Source organism: Bufo bufo, chromosome 5, assembly GCF_905171765.1.
Source record: "Bufo bufo chromosome 5, aBufBuf1.1, whole genome shotgun sequence".
Classification (NCBI taxonomy): Eukaryota; Metazoa; Chordata; class Amphibia; order Anura; family Bufonidae; genus Bufo; species Bufo bufo.
In genome coordinates this window covers 89,931,472-89,957,624 of record NC_053393.1, presented here as the reverse complement: position 1 = coordinate 89,957,624, position 26,153 = coordinate 89,931,472, and positions in this window count along the sequence as shown.

Genomic DNA, 26,153 nt, shown 5'->3' with positions numbered 1-26,153 from the left:
TATCCCTGCTGCCTTCACGGGAAATCATAGACACTTGTGTAACCGCGCTCCTGTATGCATGCGTACACATGTACGCACACTGTACAGGCAGCAGGGGTAAGTGTCGATCTCCGCTGTTCCTACCGAGCCACCAATGTTTGAGTGACAGCGTTCATGGGATCAATCTATTCCCTGACTGCTGTTACAATAAAGTCCATGATCCAAAGGGTACAGGCAGCTCTGGATGCCTGCACCCAAGACGATGGCCTACTAACTGGCCATCCGGTAGGGCAGATTTCCAGTCCAGGCCTGCCAACATTCCTCTGATGTGCAGAAAAACTTTATCCAGCTCACCTTCCTGATTGTGCAATAGTCCCGACTCCAGAAACCTTAGGGGAGTGTCCCCACAGCAGGCTGCAAGTAATTTGGAAGGAAAGGTCTCGGAAGCATTGAAAATCCTCTTAAAAGCTTCTTCTTTTATTGAACATACAAAACAGCAGACATGACCACTGGGTACACGGAATACAAACGTTGACGCGTTAACATTACATGGGGGGGGGGGTCTAAGGGAGGGATTGGCTGCCGTCGTTTGCCGTGTAGATTCGCGTGCTTCTCCGTTAGGGAAGGGGGTTTTGGAAAGCAGGATATGCCGTGTAACATTCTATTTTGGAATGTGAGAGGGTTGGGAGACAGGGTGAAGAGGACGGTGGTGTTTGACCTTGTAGTCCGCCACTTACCGGCGATTGTGGTACTGCTAGAGACCCATGCTACATTGGATAGGATTTACACATTGAAAAGGAAATGGGCATCTCTTGAGTACCACGCTTGCTACTCTTCTTATGCAAGAGGGATTAGTGTTTATATTCATCATGGGATGGAGTACCAACCGCTAGATAATTTGATTGATAAAGAGGGTAGATTTGTATTTCTTCATGGGTATTGGAAAGGGCAGGAGGTCATTCTGGCTTTTATTTATATTCCCCCTCCATTTAATGCAACGGTGTTTGCACTGCTAGTGCAATATATATCTACAAAAAATCAATGTGCGCTTTTTGTGGCAGGTGATTTTAATGCAGTACCGGATCCTGAGTTGGATCGGTTCTCGTCGGTCTCCGGGCGCGGCCGCGCAGGATCCCCCTTGACTACTATATGCCAGGAGTTGGCGCTGGTTGATATCTGGCGCCACCTATATGGCAATAAAAAAATCTTTTCATGTTTTAGCCAGTCATTCGGGTCAATGTCCCGTATAGATTTGGCGTTCGCAAGTCGTGATCTGTGCGGACGAGTCCTGAGAATGAGATATGAACCCCATGGAATCTCGGATCACTCCCCAGTCTTTGTTGTGTTTAAGGAGGCTCCAAATACAGGTAGAACTTTTAAACTGAACCCGCACTGGTTCGATGTGATAGGGGAGCAATCCCGAATAGACCAGGATATTCGGGAATTTTGGGATCTTAATGTAGGATCGACACATATTCACTATGTATGGGATGCCTTGAAGGCTTATATAAGGGGCCTATACTTTAGTAAAATTAATAGGTTTAGAACGGAAGCACGCCATAGTGAACAACAATTGACACACTTAATAAGGAGTTTACGATCCGCATTAAATGATTCCTATACGGAACAATCTATTAAAGAGTTAAAAGAGGCCAATTTACAGCTCAAGACGCTACTATATAAAAAAGCGCAACATAAGCTTCTATTTCAAGGCCAGAATCGTTTTTGCGAATCTGGTAAAACGGGTCGGTTTCTGGCTCGTTTGGTGGCCAACCAGAGGGAGTCTACCAGTATAAGAGAAATTAGGAATCTACAGGGGGCTGGTGTGGACTCTGCAGAGGAGATAAGGGAGGAATTTGCAAGATATTACTCTACCCTCTATAAATCTGAGTCTATGTGTAGTCGGACTGTTATGGATCAATATCTTCAAAAATTAGAGCTCCCCCAGTTGGGCTCTCAAGATAGAGAGCGTCTGGACTCCCCCATTCTTTTAGAGGAACTCCAGGCGACTCTTCCCTCTCTAAAATATAAATCAGCCCCTGGACCAGACGGATTGCCGTTTGATCTATACAGGTTTCACGCTAGCGTACTCTTGCCGATTCTGCTTCTAGTCCTGAATGAATCTTGTGGATGCGGTGCTTTACCCCCATCATTTGGGGAAGCAGTGATTACCTTGGTTCTGAAAAAGGACAAAGATCCGTGTGATATGGGATCATATAGACCCATATCACTTTTGAATACGGATTATAAGATCTTTGCTAAGATTTTGTCTAACCGTTTAAAGAAGGTCATAGCGGGTTTGGTACACCCTAATCAGACGGGTTTTATTCCGGGACGACAGATACAGATGAGCCTATATAGGGTTTATCTGAATCTGTCTGTTGGGGGTAGTATGGACCACTCCATTCTGTCCTTAGACGCTGCAAAGGCATTTGACAGGATGGAGTGGCCTTTCCTGTGGGCTACAATGTTTCACTTTGGCATCGGGAAGCCCTTTCTGGAAATGACTCAAATGCTATATGCACATCCAGTTGCATGTATTAGTGTCAATGGTATTAGATCTTCCCCCGTTATGATGCGGAGGGGGATGCGACAGGGTTGCCCCCTGTCTCCTCTCCTCTTTGCTCTCTTTATTGAACCGTTGGCTTCTCGGATTCGCTTAGACAGACGTATAGACGGCTTTGGAGTTGAGGGCGCGGGCGATAAAATAAGTCTATATGCCGATGATGTGATTCTGTTCTTGGACCAGGGGTGGAAAATTCTCCCGTATGTTATAGAGGTAATAGAAGATTTTAAAACTATCAACTATCTTTTTGTAAACTATCAGGCTATAGAATTAACTGGTCAAAATCATCGCTTCTTCCGCTGAACCGCAAGGCTGTAGATGAGGGGAGGCGAGTTCGTGTTTTGGTCCCCAATGATACTTTAGACTATCTGGGGGTTAAGATTGGGCTCCCTATAAATAGGTTTTATGATCTTAATCTGGCCCCGATTCTGAACAAAGTTAGGGACAAAATCTGTGCTTGGCGGAAGCTGATATTGGCACAGACGGATAGAATAGCTTTGATCAAAATGATTATCCTCCCGATAGTTTTATTTCCGTTGTGTGCCTCACCCATCTGGATAGACGATATCTTTTTTCATAGGTTGGAGGCTATGATTAATGACTTAATTTGGGGAAGGAAGAGAGTGCGTATAAAGCAGAGGTATCTATGGTTGTCGGAGGCAGATGGTGGGCTGTCACTACCCTTTTTCCAAGGTTATTATTTGTGTGCACAGATTCAGCGTTGTCGCTGTTTCAAGGAGAGTTTACTTTCACGATATTTAACAAAACTTTTTGATAAACCAGTGGATAATATTTTTGCATGCCTGGAGAATGGGTCCATGGGAATGAGGAGGTCCTTGTTGATCCCGTGCTCTCTGCAGAGGGTTTGGAACAGACTGAAGAAGACCCTTAAGTCTTCCGGTCCATTTGGTTTCACCCCTCTGTGGGAGAACAGGGAACTGGAGGAGTTCTTCAAAATTACAGATTTTGGTTATTGGGTCCGTAAGGGTATTAACAGGGTGTCTGACATTTTTTATATGGGTCAGTTTAAATCACTATCGGAGTTTGGTTTTACTGATAGTTCACCATTAGATTTATTTATGTACTCACGTTTGAAACATACATTTAATGCCTCTAGGAATAGAGGCTCTTTTTTTCCACAAGAGAATATATTTTTTGATTTTTGTGACGCTCAGAAATACGAAAAAGTGAAATTATCCAGACTGTATGGAAAACTCCGAATCGCACTGGCAACTGTAACACCTTTCAAGAGCACAGTTAAGTGGGAGCAGGAGCTGAATTGCCCCCCACTACAGTGGTCTACTATTTATAGGAATGTGAGAAGGGTGTCGGTTTCCAGTGCGCATAGGTTAATCCAATTTAAGATCCTTCATAGACTTTACTATACGCCTAAAATTCAAGGAAAATTTCCCCAAAATAAAGAGCGGGATTGCTGCTGCTCCAGATGCGGATACATTAATGCGGATTATGTCCACTTGCTTTGGAGCTGCAGCAAAATAAGAAGTTACTGGGATGAGGTCTTCGCTACCCTACAAAGGGAGAGCTCAACGAACTATAACCCAGGGATTCTGATAATGCTCTTTGGAGAATGTGGGTTAGAAGGGGAAGTCCCGGCCCAGGTTAGACGGATTTGGATGCGGGGTTTGATGGTCGCTAAAGCTATATTGATGAAGTATTGGGGCTCTGTCTCCCCGCCCTCAATAAGGGAGTGGGGTGCATACCTTCAAAAAATTAATGTTTATGAGGACATCGAAAGGAAACGGAGAATTGCACGCAGATCTACATAGCTATAAAGTGTTATTATTGTAAACATTAAATGATGGAGTGGACGGCAGCCAATGGGGAGGGGGGGGTATAGTTATTAATATTTTATTATTGTGAGGGTGTTCTTGGGATGCTGTATAGAACTTTTCTATATGTAAGGATGTTTGTGTTTACCATGTCAGGCATACCGTTATGATTATTATTGTCTTATGTACAAACACCATGTTTTGGAAAATAAAAATATATATTTAATTAAAAAAAAAAAAAAAAAAAAAACAATACATCCAAAACCCGAATGCCCTAAATGTCTCCAATGCAGCGAGACATTTTATACAAATACATGCACGTCAGGTTAAAACATTCAAAGCCTTTGCAATTGAGAGGGTTTTTGCACCTAGGAGGGGGGGGGGGATCATTGTAAAAAACTTCACCTACGAGAATATTTCTGGATTTTCAGACTCAATACCAGAGTTCCCAATGGCTTGAATCTGAAAAGAGAACTAATGTATGTGTATCAGTAATTATGTTAGATGCCAGAACCAGAATGACCAATGCTGCGAATGCAGTAATTTTCTGCTATTTAATATATGCCATCCCCTTATATATGCAGTTTCTGGGGAGCGATGTGAACATCCTGGTTTTGCCATCTAGTAGTTTTCTCACTTAATATATATCATTTTATTTACATGCATGCTTCTAGTGCTAATGCGTAGTGCCTCATTCACACTGTGCGGTTACTCAGTCTTTTTTGCATATGCCTGGGAAGCCGGGAGGACGGTTCCCAAGGACTTAATTTTGATGGAGTTCCCGCAGTGTGTATAACAAATCAGGTATGCATTCAACCAACACACATTTACCAACCACGCAAAATTAAATTACCCAGACAAATCATTTTCATTTGTATTTTTATTTCATTTTGTTTTATTTTGTTTTCTTGCGTAACAAACTGTACATGTATGTAATCTTCAGGATCTGCACTCCACGGCAGTGCATAGTGCCATATTGGTTTTGTTCATTCATATGTTTTTACAAGTTGTTATATGGAGTATGCTGTTCACACTGTGCAGATTTTTTGTCCTTTCCCTGTATGGGTTTGGAACATGGGATTTGGTTCCATAAGGGTTAACTCAGAAGGAACACTCCCGCACAGTGTGCAACCCATCTTATATGTGATTAGCAGGTTGTAAGAAAGGTGTGACACATAGTGGGACAACCAATGGAGCGGGTGCCTTGTCTCTCAGAATTTTGGAGGGTTGGACATCATGCTCCTTTAAATTGTGGGGTCACACTATGAAGCACCGTTACGACTAAGGGTCTAGCACCCGAAACGCGTCAACGTTTGTATTCCGTGTACCCAGTGGTCATGTCTGCTGTTTTGTATGTTCAATAAAAGAAGAAGCTTTTAAGAGGATTTTCAATGCTTCCGAGACCTTTCCTTCCAAATTACATTTATCTGATATATATATGGGCCTATAACTGCCCATGTATGCCCCAGGTTTATAATGAGTATATATGTGTATATAGATGCGCCCCAAGTATCTATTTACATATATATACTTAAATGCCCCCCAGAGGGACAGCGTTTAGCCAGTTCCTGCAGATGGCTGGTGACTTCAAAGGCTAAGCAGTTGCCTTTTGTTGATTTTATCAGCCTAGTTACTTATGTTTGGGACATGGCTGGGTGTGTGGTGTTGCTAGCCTCAGGGGGCCAACTGGCAGTCCTGAGTGCAGGTATACGTCACAGTGACACTATGATGTCACATCCCTGAGGAAGGAGTAGGGGGGCTGGTTTTGGGCTATAAAGCCCCAAACAGGGCTGAGGCGCGGTCTCTTGCAACCAGACTAGATTCAGAGACGCATGGGAGAGAGGAGCTCCATGATGACCACCTGGATAAGGCCTAAGTATCACCCCTGGTCCTGTAACCCCTATATTTCCCTGATGTGCACCTTGGGCCCTGATTCAACCCCTATCCCACCAACGATTAACCCTTTCCCTGCCAGGCATTCACCCTGGCTACCCTTGCCCCTGAAACCCCTGAAATACCCTTTCCCTACCCTGATTAACCCCTGGTGGTAACCCCTGCTTAAACCCTGCCACACACCCCCCCTCACTGTACACTTGCAGGGTATTTAGCCCCTGCATTGCTGTACAGTTCTGATATTATCCCCTTTGTTAACCCTTTGTGTTTGTGGTTTACTTACACCCCTGTAAGACCACCGGTAACCCTCGTCGTACCCCGTAGGGACAGTGATTAGTCAGGCGGGTGGGTTACTGATATTTGTGTGTATGAATGTATTATTGCAATGTATAGATAGTGTGTGGGGTGGAATTTGGGATTGTGCTGTGTAGTGTAGTTAGGCTTGTATTGTGTTTATGGTAGTACTGTTTCTGTACTGCGGTGTGTATGTCTATATGTATATATATTCATATCCATTGATCCATGAATATGTATAGATATTAGCGTATTGCTAGACGTGTATAATTGTATTGTGTAATAAATATTCCTTATTGTTCATAATGCAGTGTATGGTGTTTTTAGTAGTCGCCGCCGTAGTATAGTGTTAGTAAGGCGCATGCAGCTAGCATAGTGATCAGTGTAAAGTATAGCAAAGGTATTGTGTGTTATTATTATATAAAGGCATAAATGGGCGGAGTTATCACTAGATGGCTCCTCCCATTTATGAATATTAATTATCGATATTTGCATAAATATTGGTGATTAATATTCTCCCTTTACATTGGCGAGCCAGGCCCACTGCATGGATTTGTCGCTTATTTTTGGTCTTAAGGCTGAGGGTCGCTAGTACTGTGAATTAGCGGGCAGGAGAGACGCGGTCAGCGGAGTGTCTGAGCGTCTAGGACCCGATAATTCGGACAGGAGTAGCGATACTTCCCTTAGAGTACCAGGAATAAAACAAAATCTTTTGCAGAGAATCTATAATTGTTCTGTTATTAATATTTTTGTATTTGCTTTACACGATCACCGTCGCTGGGGAAGACACGGAAAAGTACAGCACCAACAAGCATCGCTCAAGTGATTGCAAGGGAGAAGAGCACACGTCACTGAAAGAGATCCATCTTCGTGGGAGCGGCGTACAAGTCAGGCTGGTCGGGAAGAGGCGATCCGGGAAAATGGACTTCTTCCAAGCAGCTGCGAGGTACGGCGCCAAGGAGAAGATGGACACTCATCAAACGGTGAGTATGGACTTCCCCACACTGCAACACTTGAGCAGACACAGCACATTTAACCCCATTCTCCCCACTACATACAAGTCAGCAGAAATGCTGTGGTCCGATTTGTTGGCACAGGCTTGTAGTTATGACAAGCTTTGTGTTAACAAACGGACGGTTTTGAACAAAGCCACCAAACGGCTTCGGATGCTAGCCAAACTCGTTCATACGTTTGAGGCTAGCATCTGTAAGCCAAAGGAAGTGGCACTGGTGTCTCAGTCAACGGAGACAATTCCTCCGGCCATTCACTGCCAGTGCTGTGCCAGTAATTCGGACCAGGTTTCGGCATTGCGGGCACAGCTGGCAGAGAATGTGCAGTCTACTGTTGACCGAGATGCGCAGGTGGCTAGGATAGAGTCACAGTTAGTAGAGCTGCAGAGGCAGAAGGAGGAAATTGAGGCTAAGTTGACTCAGTCTTATACTGAGGTCAAGGCCTTCAAGGAGCGGACTGCCTTGACGGTAGCCAAATTGAAGGCTCAGGTTGCTGTAAGGTCCCAGCTAATGTCTGGCATGCAACAGGTTATCACCAAGTTGGTGCCGGCCCTTTCTTTTTCCGTAAAGCCAGGGTCGGAATCTCCCGAAATGTTGCCCTGTGCAGGGCCACAAGGGGGGAGAGTAGTCTGTGATCGGTCTAATCATCAGGTCAAGCCGGTCCAGACTAACAGAGATTTTTCCCTGACTTTGGGAAAAAGAACTGTGGTGAAGAGTGCGTCCCGGAGGATGGTACAATTCAGGAGAAGGGAGCACGGCTGCAGTGTAGATGGACCTGGGCCATGCAGAGCAAGCATCAGATGTTTTGCATGTGGTCGCCTAGGTCACATAGCGAGACACTGCAAAACACACAGGACAGGAAACCAAGTCACGTGTTTCAGGTGTGGGAACAAAGGACACATTGCAAGGAATTGCCCTTGTGCAAGTAATTGCAATGTGTCCAACAGTATCAGCCAGGTAACAAATTGTGCAGTGGGGTCTAGTCAGCCTGGCCATAATGGGGTTACCTCTCGGCAGCATCACCAGCTGCTGAGGGGTCAGAGTGGCCAAGCTAGGCTAGGCAACATTTGACACCCCTGTATTATTTGTTACACCGTTTGTTCCCTGAGTGTGTCCATGTTGTGTGTTTTTGTTATCTGTTTGTAAGTTTTTCTTGATGTTGATGGTGGTAGTCCTTGTCTGCGGATGTGTTCTACCATGCTGATTTATGTAGTGTTGTAAGTCCCGTCTGCTGTCTTTGTTTCATTCTGTGTCCCCTTGAAGTGGAACAGTGTTATACTGTGGATCGAGAACGTATAGGTTCGCGAGCAGATAATATCACACGGGAAATCCTGCTTGTCGGGAGAAGGCATGGACCTTCTCCATGCAGCACACAAAGGATGATGTGATATTATTCTGGGCAACCAGGGTCTCAGATCGATATGGATAACACTGTTTTGCTCAAGGTTTTCGGTAGGGCTGCGTTGCGCTGGGGACTGGGGCGGTCAGACAACATTGGTGTAATGTTGTGCTGCGCACTTAATTCTAGTCCGAGCAGGCAACACAGCTCTGATAGGGATTGGATGCAGAGTGTTTGGCAGCAGAGTGTGGACTGTGTTCTTGTGTTGTGGGGGCCTGGGGAGCCGGGGCATGCCTATGCCATTGGTTCTGCGGGCCTCCACAGGATGGGATCACAGGGGGAAATCGGCCTGGGTACACACGAGTGGACAGGGATACGGTGCCATCAATAACAAGATGGTGCTTTGTCCACAGAACTCCAGTTATCCTAACCTAGTAGGGTGGCCATCCTTTTCTGTTGGTGCAGAGGGACACGCTCCTCTGAAGGTAGGATGTTCAGACACCAGTGTTGGGATGACGAGGGGTCCTGTGAGATAAAGGGCAGCCCAATACCTTTCTCTACCCATGGGTCAAAGGTATTGGTGCTGGGAATTTTCACATTTAATTGCACTGTTAGGGGAGAAATTCCCCTGAGAGCGCCTGGTGTTTTCTTCTGCCATAGGTGTGATTTTATATGGAGCGGAAGAAAAACCTAGGAGATGCCACAGAAGAGGCCAGCTATTCCCCCTGACACTGTTGTGAAGCTCCAGAGGATCCCACTGGATTTTGGCAACGAAGCGACCTCTACCTAGAGGTGTTATAGCAATGAAGACTGTGCCACAATCCAGCGGGAGCATTATTTAAGGCTCTGGAGGAAGACTTGGGAGACGTTCGGGTGGAAGAACTTATTCAATTGTTTCACCCAGTGAAACTTCTTCTGGTTCTGGTCATCGTAATCGGAGGGTCAAGGGACTTACTGACCAAATACACCAGAACCAGACAGAACTTTACAGAACTATCCGGAGGAGGAGGCTCAGAACATAATTCAAACATTGTTCCTGTAGCCAAATATTGTATGGACACACTTTGTTTCCTATGAGGGTTCGGGACGTATAACTTGTACTACCCCGAAACCCCATAGCACATTGTATTTATTGATTGATTGTGTTTGTTGTTCGATGGTGTACCCATAGACACTCTAGGTACAAATGTGTGACAGCCTATATTCGGCTGTACACATTTGCATCCTATAGTCGTTTCCCATTGACACAGGGGTCTGCGACCTACCTGTGTCTTTGGAGGTGTAGAGAGATGCCAGGTTGCATGAGTCTCTATGGGTACACATACATATAATGATTTTGGTGGTGTTGGGAGGGATGTGACATATGTTTTGTGTGAATGGGGATAAGGTTAGGTCACGATAGGGACAGGCATCATTCATTTGCCACCTTGAACCCTGGAACGGTGAGGTTCTTAAGGGAAGGGCTGGATGTGTAGTGTGGCGGAGGTGTTCTCCGCAGTAGAATTTAGGTACTATGACATCACCGCTTAAGAGTTTGACCTGCCTTGTAAAGACCTATTAATCTGTCCACGGGAGAACCGCACCCATCAAGATGGAAACAGACGTTGGATAGAAGAAAGTTGGGACTGAGGTTGTGAGGGTGAACCCGCTCCAGATGCCTTGGAGGCGGGCCATACCTGAAGATCGGCAGAACTACCGAGAGACTGTGGGGGTGTGGTCACTCCAAAGTGGGGGTGGCCGACACCAAGAGACTGTCAAAGAAAGGCCAGTTAAAGACTGTAAGGGTGAACCCGCTCCAGAATTGGGGGGGACGAAGATACCTGAAGATCGGCAGTATTACCTAGAGACTGTGGGGGTGTGGTCACTCCAAAGTGGGGGTGGCCAACACCAAGAGACTGTTATAGAAAGGTAAAGACTGTAAGGGTGAACCCACTCCAGAATTGGGGGGGGGGGACGAAGATACCTGTAGATCGGCAAAATTACCGAGAGACTGTGGGGGTGTGGTCACTCCAAAGTGGAGGTGGCCGACACTAAGACTGTTAAAGAAAGACCAGTTAACCAAGAGACTGTGGGTGTGTGGTATCCTAAAGATGTCAAGAAGAAGACGGTGTATCCTGTGGACGGAGGAGTAGGTTACGGTGAAGGGCAGGTCGGAGGAAGCTGGATTGGGGATGTCTAAGTACCTAAAGATCAGTGTGCACTACAGTTCTTCCTGAACTTCCACCAAAGATGGGGTTGAAGGGGGGCAAACATATCTCAACCCGTTCCCCCATTATATTGTCGTATTATATTCCGACAACAGGGGGATTGTTGAGGAACGGTTGAGACGTGTGCATGTATATCCATGCATGCCTGCAAACACGTGCGGGCATGTATGGTATATATATGCATACATTAACCACCGCATCATGGGGTGATGTGCGCAGATGTGCCCAGCATCTGCGCACGTCTGCCCATGATGATCCCCAGGGGCTCATGGTGGCCCCTGTGGGAAATATGTGGTCCCTGGAAGCTGTGCCCCCTTATAATCCCCCTTATATTAGTATATATATGTGCCCCCTTATATGTGTCCCCTTATAGTTAGTATATATTTCCTGTATGACCGTGTATATATTGGCCCTGTATGGCAAGTGGGGACATATGCATGTCCCCTGTATGTGATGCCCCAGATATATGCGAGGGTGTGTGTATATATAGATATGTGTGTATGTATTTGCACACGTATCTATGTATATACACTTATGTCAGCATGACAGTATGTATGTGGGCTTATTGCTGCCCATTCATACCCCCGGTTTTGTATGTGTTTATAGATGTGCCCCAAGCATCTGTGGATATATATATATGGGCCTATAACTGCCCATGTATGCCCCAGGTTTATAATGAGTATATATGGGTATATAGATGCGCCCCAAGTATCTATTTACATATATATACTTAAATGCCCCCCAGAGGGACAGCGTTTAGCCAGTTCCTGCAGATGGCTGGTGACTTCAAAGGCTAAGCAGTTGCCTTTTGTTGATTTTATCAGCATAGTTACTTATGTTTGGGACATGGCTGGGTGTGTGGTGTTGCTAGCCTCAGGGGGCCAACTGGCAGTCCTGAGTGCAGGTATACGTCACAGTGACACTATGATGTCACATCCCTGAGGAAGGAGGAGGGGGGCTGGTTTTGGGCTATAAAGCCCCAAACAGGGCTGAGGCACGGTCTCTTGCAACCAGACTAGATTAAGAGACGCATGGGAGAGAGGAGCTCCATGATGACCACCTAGATAAGGCCTAAGTATCACCCCTGGTCCTGTAACCCCTATATTTCCCTGATGTGCACCTTGGGCCCTGATTCAACCCCTATCCCACCAACGATTAACCCTTTCCCTGCCAGGCATTCACCCTGGCTACCCTTGCCCCTGAAACCCCTGAAATACCCTTTCCCTACCCTGATTAACCCCTGGTGGTAACCCCTGCTTAAACCCTGCCACACACCCCCCCTCACTGTACACTTGCAGGGTATTTAGCCCCTGCATTGCTGTACAGTTCTGATATTATCCCCTTTGTTAACCCTTTGTGTTTGTGGTTTACTTACACCCCTGTAAGACCACCGGTAACCCTCGTCGTACCCCGTAGGGACAGTGATTAGTCAGGCGGGTGGGTTACTGATATTTGTGTGTATGAATGTATTATTGCAATGTATAGATAGTGTGTGGGGTGGAATTTGGGATTGTGCTGTGTAGTGTAGTTAGGCTTGTATTGTGTTTATGGTAGTACTGTTTCTTTACTGCGGTGTGTACGTCTATATGTATATATATTCATATCCATTGATCCATGAATATGTATAGATATTAGCGTATTGCTAGACGTGTATAATTGTATTGTGTAATACAAGCTGATTTCATTAGCTGGAAGTACTAGCTTCAAGTACTACATTAAGTACTAGTAAAGAGATATTGCAGGAGACTGAGGAGACTCAAGAGATACTGCAAGAGATTGGCTTAGAGTCTCCAACTGGCTCATCTGTGTTGTTTTTGCTGATCATTGCTTGAGAAGAGGTAAGGAATTTGGTCAGCTGTTTGCTATTGTGCGTTTGCTAATGAGCCTAGCTCACTAAGGTGTTACATTTGTTGCTGGGGGCGGAGCTTGGGAAGCAGTGTGTGTATATATAGAGACAGACTCATTAGCTGGCCTAATTCATTAGCTGGAAGTACTAGCTTCAAGTACTACATTAAGTACTAGTAAAGAGATATTGCAGGAGACTGAGGAGACTCAAGAGATACTGCAAGAGATTGGCTTAGAGTCTCCAACTGGCTCATCTGTGTTGTTTTTGCTGATCATTGCTTGAGAAGAGGTAAGGAATTCGGTCAGCTGTTTGCTATTGTGCGTTTGCTAATGAGCCTAGCTCACTAAGGTGTTACATTTGTTGCTGGGGGCGGAGCTTGGGAAGCAGTGTGTGTATATATAGAGACAGACTCATTAGCTGGCCTAATTCATTAGCTGGAAGTACTAGCTTCAAGTACTACATTAAGTACTAGTAAAGAGATATTGCAGGAGACTGAGGAGACTCAAGAGATACTGCAAGAGATTGGCTTAGAGTCTCCAACTGGCTCACCTGTGTTGTTTTTGCTGATCATTGCTTGAGAAGAGGTAAGGAATTCGGTCAGCTGTTTGCTATTGTGCGTTTGCTAATGAGCCTAGCTCACTAAGGTGTTACATTTGTTGCTGGGGGCAGAGCTTGGGAAGCAGTGTGTGTATATATAGAGACAGACTCATTAGCTGGCCTAATTCATTAGCTGGAAGTACTAGCTTCAAGTACTACATTAAGTACTAGTAAAGAGATATTGCAGGAGACTGAGGAGACTCAAGAGATACTGCAAGAGATTGGCTTAGAGTCTCCAACTGGCTCATCTGTGTTGTTTTTGCTGATCATTGCTTGAGAAGAGGTAAGGAATTCGGTCAGCTGTTTGCTATTGTGCGTTTGCTAATGAGCCTAGCTCACTAAGGTGTTACATTTGTTGCTGGGGGCGGAGCTTGGGAAGCAGTGTGTGTATATATAGAGACAGACTCATTAGCTGGCCTAATTCATTAGCTGGAAGTACTAGCTTCAAGTACTACATTAAGTACTAGTAAAGAGATATTGCAGGAGACTGAGGAGACTCAAGAGATACTGCAAGAGATTGGCTTAGAGTCTCCAACTGGCTCATCTGTGTTGTTTTTGCTGATCATTGCTTGAGAAGAGGTAAGGAATTCGGTCAGCTGTTTGCTATTGTGCGTTTGCTAATGAGCCTAGCTCACTAAGGTGTTACATTTGTTGCTGGGGGCGGAGCTTGGGAAGCAGTGTGTGTATATATAGAGACAGACTCATTAGCTGGCCTAATTCATTAGCTGGAAGTACTAGCTTCAAGTACTACATTAAGTACTAGTAAAGAGATATTGCAGGAGACTGAGGAGACTCAAGAGATACTGCAAGAGATTGGCTTAGAGTCTCCAACTGGCTCATCTGTGTTGTTTTTGCTGATCATTGCTTGAGAAGAGGTAAGGAATTCGGTCAGCTGTTTGCTATTGTGCGTTTGCTAATGAGCCTAGCTCACTAAGGTGTTACATTTGTTGCTGGGGGCGGAGCTTGGGAAGCAGTGTGTGTATATATAGAGACAGACTCATTAGCTGGCCTAATTCATTAGCTGGAAGTACTAGCTTCAAGTACTACATTAAGTACTAGTAAAGAGATATTGCAGGAGACTGAGGAGACTCAAGAGATACTGCAAGAGATTGGCTTAGAGTCTCCAACTGGCTCACCTGTGTTGTTTTTGCTGATCATTGCTTGAGAAGAGGTAAGGAATTCGGTCAGCTGTTTGCTATTGTGTGTTTGCTAATGAGCCTAGCTCACTAAGGTGTTACATTTGTTGCTGGGGGCGGAGCTTGGGAAGCAGTGTGTGTATATATAGAGACAGACTCATTAGCTGGCCTAATTCATTAGCTGGAAGTACTAGCTTCAAGTACTACATTAAGTACTAGTAAAGAGATATTGCAGGAGACTGAGGAGACTCAAGAGATACTGCAAGAGATTGGCTTAGAGTCTCCAACTGGCTCATCTGTGTTGTTTTTGCTGATCATTGCTTGAGAAGAGGTAAGGAATTCGGTCAGCTGTTTGCTATTGTGCGTTTGCTAATGAGCCTAGCTCACTAAGGTGTTACATTTGTTGCTGGGGGCGGAGCTTGGGAAGCAGTGTGTGTATATATAGAGACAGACTCATTAGCTGGCCTAATTCATTAGCTGGAAGTACTAGCTTCAAGTACTACATTAAGTACTAGTAAAGAGATATTGCAGGAGATAGTCAGGAGGTAGGCTGGAAGGTGGAAACAATACAAAAAAAAGGTAAGATTTGTTTGATTTAAAGTTACAAATTATTATTATTATTATTATTATTTTTTTTTTTTCTCCTCTTTAAAATGGCAGACTTCGTTCAGTGCAGGAATTGTTGTGCATTTATTTCATGTTCCACTCTTTGGAGATTCGGATGCTGTCAGATCTGTAGACAGTTCTCCTTACTGCAGCAGGAAATTGCATTTTTGAAAGCTGAAATATTTAAATTATCTGTTAAACAAACTCCAGCTAGGACTGCTGCAATGCCACTGCCACAGAGGACCCCCAGAAATGGCAGATGGGTTACTGTAGGTTCTGGAAGTCTTAGAGTGGTGGATAGAAGACATGTCTCACAGTCGGTGGTTCTCCATAATTCATTTGCAGCACTCTCAGAATGTAAGGACAACATGGATATGGACTCAAGCACAGAGGGTGTGAAACCATTGACTCCTATGTCTAATGTATGCAACAAAAAAGATAAAGTGAAGTCTCAAAGGAAGCAGCTGTTGCTGGGTGATTCAATCATAAAAAGTGTGGAGCTTAAAGAAAATGGTTTTGTGAGATGTCTCCCTGGGGCTACTGCTAGAAGAGATAGAAGACGTATTATTAATATTGTTAAGCAAGCAAAGCAGGAAGGGGACGTGGATGTTCTTGTCCATCTAGGGACAAATGACCTGGCTTGCAATGAAGTGTCAGAGGTGAAAAAATCTTTTATCACACTTGGTAATGACGTACAGGATTTTGCATCCACCATTTCATTTTCTGAAGTTCTGCCTGTGCATAATGTTCAGAATGATAGGCAGAGGCACATAAAGGAGTTCAACATATGGCTTGGTAAATGGTGTCAAGAGCAAGGATTTGGCTTTGTTTCTCATGATAGCTCTACTTGGAATAGAAAGGAACTGTACAAAAAAGATCGTTTGCATCTTTCTCTCAAAGGAACAAATGTACTTAGTGAACAACTCCAAGAATTTGCGAAAGAGTATTTAAACTAGGAAGGGGGGGCAAAAGAGTGAAAATAAAAGAGTCCATTTGCCCCCCGAAACAATGCCAGAACAGGTCAGAAGCACAGAGGTTAAGAAATGATAAGCTCAGAGTCCTGTCTACAAATGCTCGCAGTTTAGGTAAAAAAATCAATGAACTTGATTCAATAATGGCATCTGAGAATGTAGATTTAGTGGCTGTTACGGAGACATGGTTTATTGAAAGAAATGACTGGGACATAACCATACCAGGGTACTCTTTATACAGAAGAGACAGAGAAGGCAAGAAAGGAGGAGGAGTGGCCCTGTATGTGAAAGATAGCATTAAATCTAACCTAATACAAGTTGGTGAGGCCAACATAGAGTCAGTTTGGGTTACGTTGCAGTTTGCTAACCATGCAGTAACTCGTGTAGGTGTGATATATAGACCACCTGGTCAAGTTAAAGAACTAGATGATCTACTAGTTGAAGAAATAGCTAAAATGACAATGAAAGGAGAAGTTATCATTATGGGAGATTTCAATCTCCCAGATATAAACTGGAAAACCAAAATAGCAAGTTCTACCAGGAGTACAGATATTCTAAATTCCCTACTGGGGTTATCTCTACAACAAGTGGTTGAGGAGCCAACCCGGAGGGAGGCCATTTTGGATTTGGTATTCACAAACGGGGATTCGGTATATGATGTCATTGTAGGCGAAACCTTGGGAACTAGTGATCACCAGTCAGTGTGGTTTAATATAAGAACTGTGAAAGAGTCCCACCACACAAAAACAAAAGTTTTAGATTTTAGAAAAACAGACTTTTCAAATATGAAATTAGTCATAAATGAGTCCTTATCAGACTGGAACGGATTACATGGAGTCCAGGAGAAATGGGACTACTTAAAAGGTGCATTATTGAAGGCAACAGAAAATTGCATTAGACTTGTCAGTAAAAGCAAAAAAAGGAGGAGACCACTGTGGTACTCAGCAGAAGTGGCCCAAATCATTAAAAATAAAAAGCTAGCATTTTGTAATTATAAAAAAACCCAGAGCAATGAAGATAAGGAAATCTACAAGATTAGGCAGAGAGAGGCCAAGCAAGTTAAAAGAACCTCTAAAGCGCAGGCAGAAGAAAAACTAGCTCAGTCTATGAAAAAAGGGGATAAGACATTCTTCAGATATATAAATGAAAAAAGGAAATTAAAACAAGGAATAACTAAATTAAAAACAAAGGACGGAAGGTATGTAGAAGAGAATAAAGGGCTAGCCGACTGCCTTAATGAATACTTCTGTTCAGTTTTTACAAAAGAAAAAGGAGAAGGACCTCCACTAGAAAGAATGACTAATAAATCGTTTGATGCATGTATCTTTACAGAGGAAGATGTTCTAAGTTTGCTGTCTAAGGTGAAGACAAATAAGTCACAGGGGCCTGATGAGATACACCCAAAATTATTAAAAGAGCTTAGTGGTGAGCTGGCAAAACCGTTAACAGATTTATTTAACCAATCATTAGTAACAGGAGTCGTCCCGGAAGATTGGAAATTGGCTAATGTCGTGCCCATTCACAAGAAAGGTAGTAGGGAGGAATCGAGCAACTATAGACCAGTGAGTCTGACATCAATAGTAGGCAAATTAATGGAAACCCTATTAAAGGATAGGATTGTGGAACATCTAAAATCCCATGGATTGCAAGATGAAAAACAACATGGGTTTACTTCAGGGAGATCATGTCAAACAAATCTTATAGATTTTTTTGACTGGGTGAATAAAATAATAGACGGTGGAGGTGCAGTAGACATCGCATATCTAGATTTTAGTAAGGCTTTTGACACTGTCCCACATAGAAGACTTATCAATAAACTGCAGTCATTGAGCATGGACTCCCATATTGTTGAGTGGATTAGGCAGTGGCTGAGTGACAGACAACAGAGGGTGGTAGTCAATGGAGAACATTCAAAACAAGGTCATGTTACCAGTGGGGTTCCACAGGGATCTGTACTGGGACCGATTTTGTTTAATATCTTCATAAGTGATATTGCAAAAGGCCTCGCTGGTAAGGTTTGTCTTTTTGCTGATGACACAAAGATAGGTAACAGGGTTGATGTTCCTGGAGGGAAACGCCAAATGGAAAAGGATTTAGGAAAACTAGAAGAATGGTCAGAATGGTCAGATAAGTGCAAGATAATGCACCTGGGGCGTAAAAACCCAAAGGCAGAATATAGAATATTTGACACAGTCCTGACCTCAGTATCTGAGGAAAGGGATTTAGGAGTAATTATTTCAGAAGACTTAAAGGTGGGAAGACAATGTAATAGAGCAGCACGAAATGCCAGCAGAATGCTTGGATGTATAGGGAGAGGTATAAGCAGTAGAAAGAGTGAAGTGCTTATGCCGCTGTACAGAACACTGGTGAGACCTCACTTGGAGTATTGTGCGCAGTACTGGAGGCCATATCTCCAGAAGGATATAGATACTCTAGAGAGAGTTCAGAGAAGAGCTACTAAACTAGTACATGGATTGCACGATAAAACTTACCAGGAAAGGTTAAAGGACCTTAATATGTATAGCTTGGAAGAAAGAAGAGACAGAGGGGATATGATAGAAACTTTTAAATACATAAAGGGAATCAACTCGGTAAAGGAGGAGAGCATATTTAAAAGAAGAAAAACTACCACAAGAGGACACAGTTTTAAATTAGAGGGGCAAAGGTTTAAAAGTAATATAAGGAAGTATTACTTTACTGAGAGAGTAGTGGATGCATGGAATAGCCTTCCTGCAGAAGTGGTAGTTGCAAATACAGTGAAGGGGTTTAAGCATGCATGGGATAGGCACAAGGCCATCCTTCATATAAGATAGGGCCGGGGGTTATCCATAGTATTCAGTATATTGGGCAGACTAGATGGGACAAATGGTTCTTATCTGCCGACACATTCTATGTTTCTATGTTTCTATGTAATATTCCTTATTGTTCATAATGCAGTGTATGGTGTTTTTAGTAGTCGCTGCCGTAGTATAGTGTTAGTAAGGCGCATGCAGCTAGCATAGTGATCAGTGTAAAGTATAGCAAAGGTATTGTGTGTTATTATTATATAAAGGCATAAATGGGCGGAGTTATCACTAGATGGCTCCTCCCATTTATGAATATTAATTATCAATATTTGCATAAATATTGGTGATTAATATTCTCCCTTTACAATTAGCATAAGTGTTGAAGGGGTTTTCTGAGATTTACATGTTCATGGTCTCAGCATAGGTCATTAATATCAGATTGGTGGGAGTCCAGCTCCCAGGACCACTGCCAATCAGCTATACGAAGAGGCCACAGTGGTTCATGAGCGCTTAGGCCTCTTCCTAGGCCATGTGACATCTCGTTCATCAGTCATATATGTGCCTATGTGCAGCTCAGCACCATTCAAGTGAATAGGGCTGAGCTGAGATACCAAGCACAGCCACTATCAAATGTATGGCATTGTGCTTGGTAAGCTGAAAGGTGGCCGCGGTGCTGACTGGAGCGCCACTGAGCACCACAGCTTTCTCAAACAGTAGTGGAACCTCGCTGATCTCATATTGATGACCTATCCTGAGGATAGGTCATCAATATGTAAATCCCAGAGAACCCCTTTAATATCTGCATGCCTAGTGATCTAGGCTAGAGAAGGGGCTTAAATATTTTAAGGGTCACATGGACCAGGCATATTTTTTGCAGCTCCTCTGACTGATAAAATTAAAACTCAATTTTATTGCAATATTTTAAAAAAACACATATTACTTGGGAGCAAGTGTTTAAAACTTAGGAGTTAATAATTTCAGGGTCAATTGCCACATTTATTTGAACACTACCAGTGCCTCTTGTACCTAAATATCCTAGTGTTTTATAATAAACAATCTCTTACTCCAGAGAATTGATTACTGGGCCCCCTGACTAACTCCTGCCTAAACTCTAAATATTGCAATAAAATTGAGTTTTAATTTTATCAGTCAGAGGAGCTGCAAAAAATACGCCTGGTCCATGTGACCCTTAAAATATTTAAATTTATGGTAAGCAAGCGGCGTAGCAACTCCTCTGAGGGAATTCTTTGTTTGTTACTGTTATCAGAGAAGGGGCTTGACACCCACATCTCTAGAGGGAAAAATTCAGAGAGAAATGGCCATACTGGTTCAAGCAGAGAGAGAGAGAGAAGTGACAATGTGTTACAAAGTGGTATTCACAAGCATGTCTCTGAACACAAGCATGTAGATTCATACACAAAATGATACCACCAGCTAAGACTAGAAATGATAGATCTGTGTTCTTTTGCCTTCAGCGACATCTATCGGAAGCAAACATCCACCATATGCACCCGATGTTGTATGCATTGGGTGCATATAGAAATACAGTCATATAGAAATATCAGTACAGCTCCGAAGAACTATTCTGGCTCCATATTTAGAACCAATCCTATACAAACAGAATAATGAGTCAAATACATGAATGATATCTAAATGTTAAATACACAAAAATATATGTTTACGTCTGTGTTTCATCCTGATATTTTTTGCCAAAGAGCAGCAAATCAGTGGAAAGTAAAGTGGGAAAAAAAAAAAAACGCAAAACCATCTCATAACTTTCCTCTAATGAGATCCATTTTTGTAAGATATACATACGGGTTGCCATGCTTTTAATTTGTTTTTCCATATTGAGCAAGGTGGATTAGTGGGTAGTTAAAGAGCCTCTGTCAGCATGATCAACCCTACTAAAGCAGGCATACTGCCTGGTAGAGTTAACCATGCTCATTAAAACAATACCTTTCTTTCGCAGAAACAGTTGCAGAAATATCTGCATTTTTATTTTATACTTATGCAAATGAGCATGTTGGAGCACCAGGAGACGGGGCTGAATCCTTGGAGCATTGCTTATGTAACACCATGTGCTCTGCACACTTCCTAATACCCTTGATTGACAGGGTTAGACAGAATGCTGAGGGCAGAGCTGTGTCCCAGAGATGTACCCTAGCATGTACGTATCATATACACTACTTACTATCTCCTTACCATGTTGAGAATAGAGGTTTTCTATGCTTATAAAACTAATACATATTACTGGTTTATTCAAGGGCACTATTTATAATTTTAAAGACACCAGTAATATGTATTAGTTTTCTAAGTATACAAAACCACTTTTCTCAGTATAATAAGGCTATAGAAGTTTATTATGGGTTAAATGAGGGAGAAAAAATATAACTGAAAAACATCTTGGCCTTCTAAATGCAAGGCTGACCACTTACCTCCATACTACAGCCTTATTGTATTCACAAGAGTGGTTGTCTATACTCAATTATATATTGTGCCTGTGAATTAACCAGTAATATGTATATACTTTCTAAGCATAGAAAACCTCTATTATCAACATGTTAAGGCTATAGTAAGTAGTGTATATGATATGTTGGAGTTGGAGTTTCAACTACACTTTCAAGCTCCTGCAATTTATTTTTCCTCAATTCAAAACAATCAGTATATTCATCTGGGTTTTCAAATGAAAAAAATATTATTTTTATGGTATTCCCATTTTTAGTCCTCTTCTTGCCATCTCCCCTCTTCTGGACCCAGCAGCAGGGTTAAGAGCTGTCCAGAAATTTCGGGACAGTCAGTAAAAATTTGTGACTTTTTTCCTGTGTCCGTGAAAAAAAATTGATGTGTCTGTGATTTTTTTTGAGGCTGGTGGTACTTCACTAGATGGTGGTACTGGTGGTACTTCACTTATTTTTGTGGTAATTATGATAATTTTACAGCTCAGAGTCACAGCAAATGCTGGTTATTATTTCTTATCAATATATTGAGCTATAGACATATATTACTTATAGTGGCACAGTTATTAAAGTTGGCGTTTTAGATGCTGGTCTTAATAAGACCCTGCGCTGGTGGTGGATCTGGTCTCTTCATACCATTGGCGGATCCACCGCCGCTTCAAAATGTAAGACAGGTTCCTAGCTGTCTTACATTTAGACTATTTTATACACCTAAACCAGGTGTAGAAAATGATGAATGAGACCTGGCATGATCGGAAAAAGTCACAGATTGCGGCACAAAGGACCCTTGAACCACAATCTGCACCAGAAATACACCTAATTTAGGAGTATTTCTGTTTAATAAATGACCCCCGTAATTTTTATCCTTCATTATGATTTTCTAATTTGTTTGTAAATAATGGTGATTTTGGGATAAATTGTCCCGAAAAAAGAAATATTCTGGTTGGTAACCCTGCCCAGTGGTAACAATCATAGCTGGGTTCAGAACCGTACACATAAGCAGAGCTTCCTGTACTTTGTCAACCTGGCAACTGAGAATATTTTATAGAACAAATGTCAGTGGAGTGGTCCAAGATTATGTCAGTCACCTTGTAACTTAATAGTCTGTGTTTGTTTCTGTGGAGCTGGGTTAATACCCCTTGTGCATGCCTGTCAAAATTAATTGTAGTCAAGTAAAATAAAACCTGCTCTTCTGTCAGTGGCCGAAATTCCGTGTGCAGTGATGTATGACATCACCACGCCGGCCGGCGTGATGGCATAACCTCTCGCCACACGAGATTTTTTGCGCTAGATCTAAAAGCAAGATGGTGGCCGGCCCATAGCGAGCAAATAGAGGCCTCTACATAACTTTGGCGCTTGGTTCAGGCGGCCGCACAAAATGGTTTAAACTGTGCAATCTCCCTTGCTGGTGTAGTTTAAGACCATTTTCCACGCCATAAACTGGCATAGAAAATGGTAAATGAGATGGGCCCGCCCATGCCACGCCCTATTTTCCACCACCTTGGAAAAGTGCCATGAGCGGGAAAAAGTTGCGGATTATGCTAAAAAAAAACTTTGTGACAAGCTCTGCCTCTTAAATACGCCAAAAAGTGGCGTATATTTCTTAATAAATGACCCCCTTGTTCTTTTTCCTTAAAAAAACATTAGTCCAATTGCAGTGTCCCACTGAAGAGAAGCTAAACACTGCAAAAGGGGTTAAAATTTATTTTTGCATGGTATATACATTTACTGTATAAGGCTACTTTCACACTAGCGTTTTCATTTCCGCCATTGAGATCCGTCATAGGATCTCAATAGCGGAAGAAAACACTTCAGTTTTGTCCCCATTCATTGTAAAAGGGGACAAAACTGAACTAAACCATTTGGTTGTGCAATGAGCAGGACACTGGGTCATTGGGGCTGCTATGCAGTGGGTCAGATTTAGGTGTAACTAAGTTCGTGACGCCAGTTGCAGCTTGCGCAGGTACTGTAAAAGGGCCCTTTAAGATGGTATAGCTCATGTACTTAGGTTAGGAAGGCCAGCGGGGGATATTGTCTCTGTATTGTGTCAACGGTGTCTCCTACCTTAGTACGGCTGGACTCCTGTATCCTGGCTCACATGCAACAAAATGAGTGTTGTAAATAGGAGTAATGGAGGAATGATGGAATTCCACACAGAGAATAGAGTCCAACTTGTTTTTACTTGAGGTTATCTTATGCAGCTCTAGATCCATACAATTATACAGCAATAGTTTAGGGTCCCAGCAGGTATTGGCAATATGTGGCAGGAATTATATCTATATCTGGCATCTGGACATACGCCTTTAAGAATCTGGCAGGTATCTGTCTTCTGCTCTGTCTTGGGTTCTGCTTGGTTTGGGCCTGACTAGCTATGGAGGTACTTATCTTCTCCTTGTATTTGGAATCTGTACTTACAGGACTGCTCGCAGGGAACGGTGGTTTCTTCCTGGAGATCTAGTAGTTCTGAAGTGGCTGCTTTGTTTGTCATCCAGCTGAGGTAAGGAACTCAGGCTGGGAAGGTTGCTTTGGGCCTCAGGTTAGGCCTGAATCCTTGGTTGGGATCCCTGTTTTCTGGGAGCTCCTATTCACACAGCCTACCCCAACAGGGGTGGCTGGTACACACACCCTAGAACTTTCTGTCCTCCCTCTGAAGTAAGAGTGGGCACATTCCACTTCTCCTCAGATGGGGGAAGCTAGCCTGGAATGGTATATTCCAGTCTAGGTATACTAACTTTCCTACAGACTATGTGCTACATACTGCTGCCACCTGCTGGTGTACATGGGAATTACAGCAAATATATAAAATATAGACATAGACATGGTAATGCACATTGTGATTACATCAGATGGAAATACCTTAACAATTGACATTATTGTAGCCAGGTGACAGAGTTTTAGTGACATACTCTGGGATGTTACAGTTGCGTCCCCATCGCGGACAGACTAACGCTGCAAGCAGCGTTTTTCTGTCCGCGATGTGGTGCAGAGCAAGACGGATACGTCATGACACACAATGTAAGTCAATGGGGACAGATCCGTTTTCTCTGACACAATAGACAACGGATCCGTCCACCATTGACTTTCAATGGTGTTCATGACTGATCCGTCATGGCTATATAAGACATAATACAACCGGATCCATTCATGATGGATGCCTACGGTTGTATTATTGTAACGGAAACGTTTTTGCAGATCCATGACGAAAGTAGCCTTAGTTGTATGCAAGGCTTATTCACATCCACCACTAGATGGGGCTGGTGTCACCCTTTCTATATAAAGAGGAGGAGTATTCTAGAAACATGCCAGTCTAGTCTAGTTTCTAAGTCAGTGTGTCAGTCTAAGAGCAAGGAGAGAGAGAGCACATGTTAAGAATCCAAGCCAAAAGTAAAGCCAGTCCTGGTTCAGATACCAGCCACAGCAAGGCCAGAAAATAACTTTGCACAGTCTGAAATCATGCCAGATGTGGAAGAGGAGATGTAGAAAGAGGTTCATTGGAGAATTGCTGTCTGAAAAGGACCACTGTCTCCATAGCCTTGTGTCAAGGAGTTTAAGGACATATACTTGAGTAGCAGATTGATCACCTGCATGAGAAAATATCCCCATCCCGCAGAGGACATTATGGAAGCGTACACTGTAAGTATGGCAACCTATAAAAAAGGTACAGAGCATGGTCTGACTTTAGGGTCCATCCCGTGGAGGAGAAGATGGCCACTTTTCTCTGTGGGCATCTCCTTCTCCCTGGCCGTGAGCTGTTCAATCACAGTGGATCGCATCACAGCTATTGAGAAAAAAAAGGTCACCTTCTCCCTGTCTGTGAGGCAGTACACTGGTCCTCTTTAAACCTAGAACTTCAGTAAAGAACTGTTCTACTGCAACATTTCCTTATCATAGCCTCCTTCTGTGCTGCACAGGACCCTGCCTTGCACCTCACATTTCATCACCATCAAAGGCACCCCAAACCACCATCAGGTAGGAGAACTGGGGAGCATCAGATTGAATATTAACTGTGACCACCATTTTTGCTACAATCACTCTTCTCTCCTCTCCTTGCTGCATTAATTTCTGGTGTCATGAACAGGGTCTTATTCTTTGTGCCTATCTATGAACCTTCTTTTGAGTGTATGGGCTACTTCCATCTTTATTGCCCTGAAATACTGTCTCTGTGGTAAAATAACTGTATGTTGGAAATCTGCAAGATCCCTAACACGTGTGCAGCATCAAAAGTTGAGAACTACCATTGTTTGCCGTCAGTAAAAGGACTACTTGCTACTAAGCAGAGAAGAAGCAGCCTGTCTGAGTTAGAGCTTGTAACAGGCAGTGGGTTTGGACCCACTGTACCAACCACCCAGTTTGGCTTAGGGCTAATTCTAAAGGCATTATCCTGGCATTCCCTGGGTATTTACCCTTTAACCATTGTACAGTCTTCTAGACTTCTGCAGGAGAACTGCCGGGCTGCTGTCTCTTGAGATAGTCCCACTGTGGTTGGCAGCTAACCCATGGGGGTCAGAGACACCAGTGCAAGGCACTACAGGTCAGGCAATATGTGTAGTCTGGAGACAGTTCTAGGTTAGGACAGGCAGCATACAAGTGTATCCATGAGATGAGACAAGTCCAAAGTCACTGCAGGAGGCAGTAGAGCAATTTGAGAAACAGCCTGAGATCAGAGGAGGGTAGAAG